The sequence below is a fragment of the Brassica oleracea genome, unplaced genomic scaffold, assembly GCF_000695525.1.
Source record: "Brassica oleracea var. oleracea cultivar TO1000 unplaced genomic scaffold, BOL UnpScaffold00626, whole genome shotgun sequence".
Classification (NCBI taxonomy): Eukaryota; Viridiplantae; Streptophyta; class Magnoliopsida; order Brassicales; family Brassicaceae; genus Brassica; species Brassica oleracea.
The window spans coordinates 53,819-65,201 of record NW_013617428.1 but is presented as its reverse complement, the minus strand read 5'-3'; the positions used below and the strand labels follow the sequence as shown (position 1 = coordinate 65,201).

General features: G+C 36.7%; 1 pseudogene; it reads left to right on the top strand.

Annotated features, from left to right (window-relative positions):
• Positions 1-3,457: 3,457 nt before the first annotated feature.
• On the top strand, positions 3,458-6,965 carry LOC106319812 (annotated as a pseudogene).
• The last annotated feature ends 4,418 nt before the right edge of the window (positions 6,966-11,383 follow it).

The following is an 11,383-nucleotide window of genomic DNA, read 5'->3' as shown; positions in this document are numbered from 1 at the left end:
TTTGTTTCTTTTCATTTTTATTCTGTGCACGAAAGCGCTCGTTAGCATTCTCAATCATGCAGAGAACCAAGGAAAGATAACGGGGATGCGCGTCACACGCGCATGTCCTTCGGTATTTCACCTTCTCTTTGCTGATGATAGCCTTTTCTTCTGTAAGGCGGAGCCCCGTGAATGTGAAGAAGTAATGAAAGTAGTCAGGACATATGGTAAAGTATCTGGCCAATGTATTAACTTCGACAAATCCTCTTTACTCTTTGGTAAGAGGATTAATGCAGCTACAAGGCAGGAGATTAAAGATGTACTTGGAATTCATAATGATGGTGGGATGGGGAAGTACTTGGGAATCCCAGAGGATATTAGTGGATCCAAATGCAAACTCTTTGCATTTCTAAAGGACAACTTGATGCACAGGGTAAACGGGTGTACTGGTAGATGGCTCTCAAAAGGGGGGAAGGAGGTAATGATCAAGTCCATTTTACTCGCTCTCCCGACATACGTCATGTCGACGTTTTTGCTCCCATTGGAGATTTGTGAGAACCTCGCTAGTGCCATTGCACAATTTTGGTGGAGTTCGAATCCGCCAAAAAGAGGCACACACTGGGCGATATGGGAAAAGGTTTGTCTACCAAAAGAGGAGGGAGGGATTGGGTTCAGATTGATTTATGAGTTCAATTTAGCATTACTGGCAAAACAATTATGTAGATTGGTCCAGTACCCTGATTCACTTGTTGCCAGAGTCTTGAAGGGCATATATTATAGGATGACCTCGCCATTGCGAGCAGTCTTTACAAGTAGTCCATCATATGTGTGGACAAGCATCTCCGCCGCACGGAAACTATAACTCCTGGGGATCAGACAGAAGATTCATTCTGGCTATGAAGTCAGGGTGTGGGAGGATCCATGGATCCCAACGAGACATGCTAGACCAGCTATACCTGTAGCGCCTGTGATGAACTCGAATATGAGAGTTAGCGATCTCATTAATCAGGAATCGAAGGAATGGTACGAAGGGGTATTAGAGGACTATGTCCATCCTGGGGATATACCACTCATTTACAGTATGACCATAAGCTCTACTCATCGCCACGATACTTTCTGCTGGGAATACACGAGAAATGGTCAATACACAGTTAAGTCTGGATACTGGGTAGCTCAAAATTTGTTGAAGCCAGATGAGGAAAAGGAGATACTGGAACCAAGTATCACTAAACTTCAAGCCTTTGCTTGGAAGTTGAAAGCGCCTAGGAAGATGTGTCATCTTATATGGCAAGTGATAACGGGTCAGGTGGCAGTAACGAGAAATCTAGTAAGGAGGAATATGAGGTGTGATAATTACTGCCCGAGGTGTGGGGAAGCAGGGGAATCTGTAACTCATGCTATATTTGAATGCCCTCCTACTCTGCAAGCATGGTCCTTATTGGCAACTCCTACAGGTCCAGGCACATTCCCAGTGTCAAGCGTCTATACAAACATGGACTATCTATTCTGGAGGAAGAAGAATATCATAGAACTAGATCAAGACAGGGATCCTTAACCCTGGATAATATGGTATATTTGGAAGGCCCGCAATGATAAGCTCTTCAGGGGAATAGACAGAGATCCTTTGAAACTAGTCCGATATGCAGAAAGCGAATGCCAAGCCTGGTTCAGTGCAAACGAGATGATACCATCGGTAGTGCAAGTCAATAATGGTGAGGATAATCAAGTCTTAAGTTTGGGTAATATTTACCTCCTGGATGGATCGTGGACAGCTTCTGATCGCTTTAGTGGATGTGGATGGGCTTGGATGGATAGTGGGGAGAACATACAACTTATGGGTACACAGAACATCACTCGATGTGAATCAGCATTACATTCTGAGGTGGAAGCACTGCGTTGGGGGATGGAGAATATGCTTCAACACTCGCCATGCAAGAGCTTTGAAACAGACTATAAGGAGCTGATTGCAATGGTAAAGGAATCCCAGAAGTGGCCAAGATTTGCGACAAAATTGGAGAAGATAGAGACGCTGCAGATTTGGTTTCCGGACTTCAAAATCACTCATGTTCCGCGAGTGCGCAATCAGTTTTCGGACTTTTTAGCTAAGACTGCTAGGACCTTTCGTAGAGAGTTACTTTTCATTGTTGTTCTATTCCGGTCTGGTTACCCAGACCAGCTTGAGTAATAGAATGACCGTTCGAAGTCAAAAAAAAAACTAGGAAATTATATTTTATTTCGAAAATTTAAATGATAAGAGCACCATTAACCCTAAAACCCCATTTGGGTTCTTATTTATTTATTTATTATTATTATTTTAAAAAAATAATAAAAACGAACCAATCGCGGGCCGTCACGTGTCAGTGGAACCCGCAAACAGTACAAGAACCCCACCAAACTTGCCTCTTGCAGAAGAGAAAAAAAATGTGGTTTTAAAAAAAAATTGTGGGACCCACCTCTTAAGAACCCACTTTAAGAGGTGGGGATATTATGAAAAATACTTCAGTTAAGAAAACTGGCTTCCAAAACAGACATTATCAAAATCTAAAAATTACTAGTTAGCAAATTGCTCCTTCATAAGATTGTTGAGGAATGTATAAACTTCAAAAATAAAACATACTCCCTTTTCTGTTGACAATATATATGACCACGATTAAATATATAAAAGCCCTTGAATCTAAACCAAACAATAATAATTTGATAACTAATTTAAGAGTTTCTTCTCTGTCGCTTTGGTTATACGAAGTAAAATTCTTGCGTGAGCAAGAGGCAGATGGTAGTAAATATCAAGAGTGATCCTTCAACGATGATCATGAGTCACTCGTGACTTCGTTGTCTAATTTGATAGCAATAAAATATAATTTAATGAAACTTTATAATATTCTATGGTGTATTCAAAGGACTTGATTGTTTCTGAAATTAGGGGCAAGAACGTGGGTGCTCTAGAATAGGAGATTCCATCTCTCATTCGACTTCGAGGTGCCAACAACCTTCTTTTCTCTTTGTGTTTGGGTTTCTGTATAAGTATTAAAGCTACAACTTTTATTGATCAGGTAGAGGCCAAAGTTGTGTTTTTAATTTCAGGTTTATCTTAATGGGTTTTCTACTCTAGCAAAGTAATATTTTATGTGCTCACATCATACCTTCCATGTTTTGAAAATGATTTCCACTTTTTAGACTTTATTCATGTTTTCAGTCTTTTGCATATTTCTGTCCAGTTGAATTTGTCTAGTAGTCCATCAACATTGACTTTGTAATGTAACTTTGTGATCATTACCTCATAACACGTCCAGATTCGGATTTTGACAGCTTCATTCTTGTCCATTCTTTATTTATATGGCCTTGAGACAGATATTGCTAGTATCTCATTTGCTTGAAAGAAAGATAAGCCACCACTGACTGGAATCGTTGCAGAACATCTTACGCAGAGCTGAATCTAACGTTATAGAGGCTTCAAGTCAGCTTACTATTTCAGAAATAAATGGACTACTTTTTCAGAAATTCGTATCTGGAAACCAAGTCCGTTCTTCGCCAGGTTCCTAAGAAGGCCGGATCTGATCTAGCGTCTCCTTCTCAGGCGCTGGACGTTGCGATAGCTATTAGTGGGAGCACCAAAAGCAAGAATGTCGTTAAGTGGGCGCTCGAAAAGTTTTCTTCTGACAAAAACCTCGTGTTCAAGCTGATTCATGTCCATCCAAAGATTACTTCTGTACCTACACCCTGTAAGTTCAAAATATTTATTCTCTACCTGACTGAGACTTTATGTAAGTTAATTGCTTAGTAGCTTGATACACGGTTTATGCTTCCTTCCAAAGCGGGAAGGACAGTCTCTATCTCTGAGGCACCAGAAGATGTGGCGGCTACTTATAGACGACAAGTGATGGAGAAGACAAAAGAAACTCTTCTTAAACCTTACAAGAAGATGTGCGAGCGGAAAAAGGTTTTAGTTTTTGTCTTTCTTGGTCTTCCTTTATCAGATATCTTATAGATAAAGATTTTTCTTGAATCTGCTTAACACAGGTTGCTGTAGAACTTCAAGTGCTTGAATCAAATAGTGTGGCAGTTGCGATAACCAGAGAGGTTAATCAGCACTTGATAAGCAGGCTTGTGATTGGAGGCTCGTCTCATGTTGGATTGGACGGGTACGGCTTGACACGTTATGTTTTTTAGTTTGATTTATGTATGTGATTGAACAGAGTTTTTCTCAGATGAGTTTATGGGTTGAGACTATTACATTTACAGGAATCGTGATGTTACCGCGAAAATATCAGCCTATGTGTCAGAACTTTGTACAGTTTATGTTGTCTCAAAAGGAGTCTACATTCTTTCGAAAAATGTAGCTACAAGAGATTCCGGTAGTGAGAGAACCGACACATCTAGCTACTCTTCTAGTTCAGGACATATCTCAGGTTTGGAGCTTTTCACCAGTCATTAACTGATGAATGAACCATGACATTAATTTTCCTTTTGTATATTCCTCAGCTGCACTGAAATCCAAATCTCTTGTTCTTTCCAATAAGAGATTACAACGTCTCCCGACAATAGCAAGAGGGGTGTCTGTTCGTATGGAAACCAGTTCTGTTGACTCATATGAAACTAAAAGTATGTTTTCCGATCAAGTTAGCAAGAGAAGTAGCCCTGAAACATCGCGTACCGTTACTTGGAATCCTCCTCGACGTTATATGTCAAGCAACGAAAATGTTACTCAAGGTGATGATTATTTCACAGATAACCAGGTAAGGTTTCATTAGACATTTCTTAATCCCTGGGTCGATGAGCTATTTTTTATATCTTACAACATCAATGTCTTCCAAACTATAACTGCATTTCATATATCCCCGAATTTAAAGTGACATCCATATCCTCACATTGAAAATTCAAAACTTCAAACCCTCTCAAAACTAAAGTTGAAACTTCCAAAACTCATAAACCTTACTTATAAATTAGTTTAAAGATGGTTTAGTGTTATGGAATCAAACAATAAACCTTATATATCTGATTTTAAACCAAACCAAACTAGGGGTATTAGAGGGTATTAATTTTTTTTGGTGGGGAGGGGGTGGGGGAGGTTTGGAGGTTTGAACTTTCAATTTGTGGATTCCGAACTTTAAATTAGGAGATATATAGAATGCGGTCACAGTTTAGGAGACAACTGATGTTATACGACAGTTTTCCTCGGGATATATCTCGTTGACCTTAAACCCTCTTGCAAAATCGAAAGCATTTGGAAATCAGAGGTTTTTTTCCCTGATTTCAGAACACACTCCACGAAATTAGAAAGTTGAAAGATGAACTTAGACAGGCTCAAGAAATATATGCAATGGCTCAAGTAGAAACCTTGGATGCTTCTCGCAAGGTCCGCATGAAGAATCTCTATAAAAGAAAATGGATAACTTGTATTTTATGAAGCATCTTAGCTATTGGTATGTGTGTCTAATATATTTTCCACCTTTATGTGTTTCAGCTGAATGAGCTTGAATTTGAAGAGCTAAAGCTTTAGGAGAACGGAACAAAGGGGTTAGAAGAAAAGGAAACACAGAAGTTTGAGCAGATGAGAAGGGAAACGAGAGAGGTCGCACAAAAAAGAGAAGCCAGAGAGAAGGACGACAAGCTTAAAGAAAGGTCCCTTGTGGCTCCCAAGCTGCAATACCAAGAGTTCACTTGGGAAGAATTCAAAACCGCAACTTCATCATTCTCTGAAGATCTAAAAATTGGAAAGGGAGCTTACGGGGCTGTTTACAAATGCAAACTCCGTCATACAGCTGCCGCAGTCAAAGTTTTGCATTCCGCTGAAAGTAATCTTTCAAAGCAATTCGATCAAGAGGTACATAGACAGCCTAAGCGTTGTTGTTCTTGATTGAAGTTTCTCCATTGTTCAAAAAATTGTGACATTTTTATTCTCTCTTAGATTGAAATATTGAGCAAGATCAGGCATCTACACTTGGTTCTCCTTCTAGGCGCTTGTCCAGAGCACGGAGCCCTAGTCTACGAGTACATGGAAAATGGTAGCTTGGAAGATAGACTATTCCAAGTCAAGAAAAGTCAACCAATCCCATGGTTCCTCCGGTTCAGGATAGCCTGGGAAGTCGCATCAGCGCTCATTTTCCTCCACAAATCAAAACCGACACCAATCATCCACCGTGATCTCAAACCAGCCAACATCTTGCTTGATCAAAACTTTGTCAGCAAAGTAGGAGACGTGGGCATCTCCACAATGCTCCAAGTCGACCATTTATTAACACAATTCACAACGTACAAACAGACAAGTCCCGTGGGAACACTATGCTATATAGATCCTGAATATCAACGAAGCGGGATGTTATCTTTCAAATCAGACGTATATGCGTTTGGAATGATCATTCTACAGCTTCTTACCGCTCTTCCGGCCATAGCACTAACGTATAAAGTAGAAACAGCAATGGAGAAGAATGTCGAGTTTATACAGATTCTTGATAAAAAGGCTGGTGACTGGCCGATGGAAGAAACCCGTAAGTTAGCCGCTTTGGCCCTCTCTTGTACAGAGATCCGTGTTAAAGACAGGCCTGATCTGGAAACTCAGATTCTTCCAGCACTGGAGAGCTTTAAGAATGCAGCTGAAAAAGTAAGAAACTTGATTTCCTCTGCAAGCAAGCAACCTCCAAGACATTTCCTCTGCCCATTACTTAAGGTAATAACTTGTTCATTACGTTACCTATTTCTTGCGAGAGGAGTTAGGGAAGAATGTTCTTCTGTTTGCAGGATGTGATGAGTGATCCATGTGTTGCGGCTGATGGCTATACTTATGACCGACGAGCCATAGAGGAATGGATGGAGGACCACTGTACCTCGCCGGTGACTAACTTGCCGTTACAAAACATTAAACTTTTGCCCAATCACAGTGTTTGTGCAGCAATGGTCGAATGGAGACATACAAATCAGTAAGGCAAGCAAAAGGGTGCGCTCCATTTTAGTGACTCCTCTTTCTGAAACTGTGTAGCGTGTGTAGCCAATATCAACTTTTTTTTTTTTTTTTTTTTTTTTTTTGAACATAACAACAGCCTGGTGTTCTCATAGCATTTTTCTTTTGTGGTGCTGGTTTATTTTGTGGGACCAAAATCTCAAATGCTATTATTAAGAGAACTTAATCTCATATGTTCTTAACGAGTCTACATACTTTTATGATCTTAATAAAATAATAAATTCCAATTTTGCCTTTTTATTTATCCTTCCATTATAACTTTTAAATATCAGATCTCGAATATCGATATATAACTATGTATAATTAAGGTTCTAGTTTTACCGAGTTTTACACGGACAATGGTACATCTTGGTATAATTAGAAGTAGAACTAGATGATAACCGGCGCGCATGCGCAGATTGAGTTTTTTATACTAATATTTGTTCATTAAATGATTTTAACATTAAGATCTCAATAAGTTTTCATTGAAAGTTTTGAAATTAACATATTTTTATATTTTTATATAGTATATAATTTAATTTAAATGATATTAATATATATAATATGAATATTTATTACTGAATCTTCATATTCATACGATTTATGATCATTTGTATCTTCTTTGAATAAAAAAAAAGTTAAACCTTTGATCACAAAAAAAATTAATGTGGGACTTTTATCATTTTTAGTAATTTATAGTCATTTTAAAAAATTCAAAATATAATATACAAGAAAAAATTTAAATATTTTTATTATATGCTTAATGTGATTGTTTAATTTCTTTTAATAATATAAAACTAAATAAAAAAAAAAGATAAGATATAAAAGTTGTTATCAAATATATGTTATTCATAACCATTAATTGTCATATATATGTTACTCATATTAAGTAATTTTGTAGTTTTTATTTAAAGAAATAATAGATAATTTTCTTTTGTACACTACTAATCAATTTGATATTGGTTTAATAAAAAATATAATATATATTTATATGGACCAATTTATTTTTCTAAAGATTCTAAGAATCATCCTACTGATGACACGTGGCTACGAAAACATATTGCAATGCTCTAGGATTAATATATAAGGGATTATAGTCTTACCAAATTATACATAGACAATTATACCAAGTTGTACCTCGAGGATGGTACAACTTGGTATAACTAACACATAATAGTACAACTTGGTATAACTAGCACCTAGTTTTATCAAGTTCTACAATTTTACCAAGTTTTACTCGAACGATTAAACAACTTTATAAAACTGTGTTTTCTAAGTTGATATAATTTCTGAGATTTTCATATTTTCTAGTAAATTTTCGGATTTGTACATAAAAAAGAATAAAGTTGAAAGAGAATTTGAAGATTGAAGGAAGATTTGGAAGCCAAAGGAGAAAAAAAACAGAAACAATGAAGAATAAGAAAAGTGGAAACTTTTTGGGTGAAGCGAAGAAGAACGAAGAGGAAATCAAGGAAAACTAGAAAGAAGAATGAAAAGAAGAGAAAATCTAAGAAAAAATGAAAAAGGGATTCGAGTAGAAACAAGAGAAAAAATGAAAGGATGAAGAAGAAAGAAAAGAATAGTGAAGGAAGAGATGGAGAAAATGGTGTTAATAGATAACGTTTAGAGGCAGATAATATAAATAAGTGAAATAATTAAAGGTTGGAAAGGTATTTCTTAACGCTGGATAATTATGATTTTACAAACTATGAAAATATTATAGATGACTCACTACAAGAAAACATGCCTATAACGAGGAAAAAGGTACCGAGTAAATTTACGAGTAAATTACTACGAATTTACGAGGGAATATGATTTCGTCGTAAAATCGTAATAAAGTTACGAGGAAATAGGTTCTTCGTAATGTACATGTAAAATTACGTCTAATGTACTAGGAAAGAGAAGATTCCTCGTAAAGTTCTTGTAAATTTATAACGTTTTACGACAAAATATGTTACCATTAATTTTGGTGGAAACGTGTTATAAGCGTGCTTTACCAAATTGTTTAAGTTGTAAATTCGTTGTAAAGTATATGTTAGAGTTGTAAAACAATAGTATATTTTTTCCTTGTATATCCATTGTTATATCTTCACCTACTAAACTCGAAACATTTCTTATAAATATATATACATTCTCATGACAAAGAAACACACAAACGGAAAAAAAGAAAAAAAAATCAAGAAAAAAATATCAGATGATATAAATATTTACAAGTTATGGAGTTGGATGTATATGCACAAAGATTTAGCCGATGAAGTGACAAATGCATTTTTCAACGGGCTAGAGACATTCATGTACCAGGCGGGCTTTAGACCGATCACTCAGGAAAGGAATAAGATGTTATGTCCTTGTCGAAAGTGCAATAATATAAAAATTGCCCGTAGTGAAAATGTATGAAAGCATTTAGTGAACATAGGTTTTACATATCAATACTATATTTGGTTTCAATATGGAAAGGGATATTGTGGAAATGAAGCTAGTAGTGGTAATAGTAGTTTTCAGGACGCTGGTAATAATGAATAACCGTATCATTTGAATAATGAATATAGTTACCATCAGGAATAGTAGATGGTAGATCATGATAGGGTTCATGACATGATTATTGATGCATGTTTTAGAAAATACTGCAACAATAGCTGATAAAACTGGAAATGTTGAACAACGTAACTTTAATGCAAAAAAGTTTTAAGAAATGTTTGATGCTGCAACTCAACCATTCTACACTGGTTCTAGAGAAGCTGCCTCTAAATTATCTCTATTAACTAGGAAGATTAATATTAAGATGGATCATAATTACCTGAGACTTGCATGGATGCATGAGCGGAATTGCTTAAAGAGTATTTGCAAGAAAAAACGTGTCAGCTGAATCTTTTTATGAGATTCATAAATTAGTTTATAATCTTGGGTTGCCTTTAAAAGATGACAGATGTTTACATTAAGAACTGCATGATCTACTGGAGAGACAATGAGAAGCTAGAAGAGTGTCGATTCTGCAAGAAGCCACTATTCAAACCGCAAGGACGTGGAAGAATAGGGTACTGTACCAAAGGATGTGGTACCCACCAGTTACAGACATGTTGAAAAGATTATATCAATCTGAGAGGACTGGTAGAGCGATGAGAAGACATGCTTAACATATCCAGAGGGATGGCGAGGTCTCTTATCCATCAGTTGTTAGAGCGTGGAAACTTTTCAGCACGGTACACCCATATTTCGCTAAAAATATTCCGAATGTTTATATTGGGTTATGCACATATGGATTTAGTCAATTTGGAATGTCTAGGAGACAATATTATTTTTGGCCAGTCATTCTTACACCGTAAAACCTGCCACCGGAGATGTGCATGGAACAATAATTTATGTTCTTGACCATATTAGTCCCTCATCAGAAGCAACCAAAACAGTCGTTAGATGTTTTTCTTCACCACTAATACAAGAGCTGAAGGACTTGTGGTTAGCAGGGGTGAGAACGTATGATTGTTCTATGAAAAACAATTTTATGATGCGAGCAGTTATGATGTGGACTATAAGTGAATTTCCTGCTTACGGGATGCTGTCTAGATTGACAACACATGGAAGATATCTTGTCCCTATTGTCTTGGAATGACATATGCTTTTCAACTAAAGAATGGTAGGAAGACATCTTGGCTTGATTGTCATCATCGATTTCTTTCTCTTTCCCATCTGTACCGAAGAAACAAGACATACTTTATGTGCAAAAGAGTTGTTCAGAGACAGTCCTCTCTATTTAAGTAGAGAACATACCGAAGAAAACATTGATTACCACGGAGCTCAGGAAACTGTTCGGTGTGGAGGAAATTGGCCTGTTCCTGGAAATATGTCTAATGAGTATGGAGTATCTCATAATTGGCACATGAATAGTATATTTTAGGAGCTACCTTACTGGAAGGATCTTCTTTTGCGCCACAACCTCGATGTGAAGCATATATAGAAGAATTGTTTTGACAACATCATGAATATAATACTAAACGTCCAAGGAAAGACAAAAGACATGAAAAAGTCAAGGTTTGACTTACCTGATATTTTCTCAAGAAATGAGTTACATATCAAGAGCAATGGAAAGGTTCCAGTTCCTATCTTCTGGTTTTCATCAGAAGCAAAGACGATGTTGTTCAACTAGGTAGTATCAGAGCTGAAGCTTTTGATAGTTATGTTTCGAATCTCTCAAGATATGTTAAACAAGATCAAAAGTTCTCAGGAATGAAGAGTCATGATTGTCATGTGTTTATGCAACGACTACTTCCATTCGCTTTTGCTTAGCTGCTTCCAACAAATGGATATGAAGCACTTGCAAGTAAATATTGCTGATTAAATAATATATATGATATGTTATTAATGCGGTTTTGTTTTTGCAATATACAACCATTGGAGCATTCTTTAGGGACCTGAGAACACGTACGTTCAAGGAAGATGTCATCAAACAACTTCATAAGAACATTCTGATCTTAT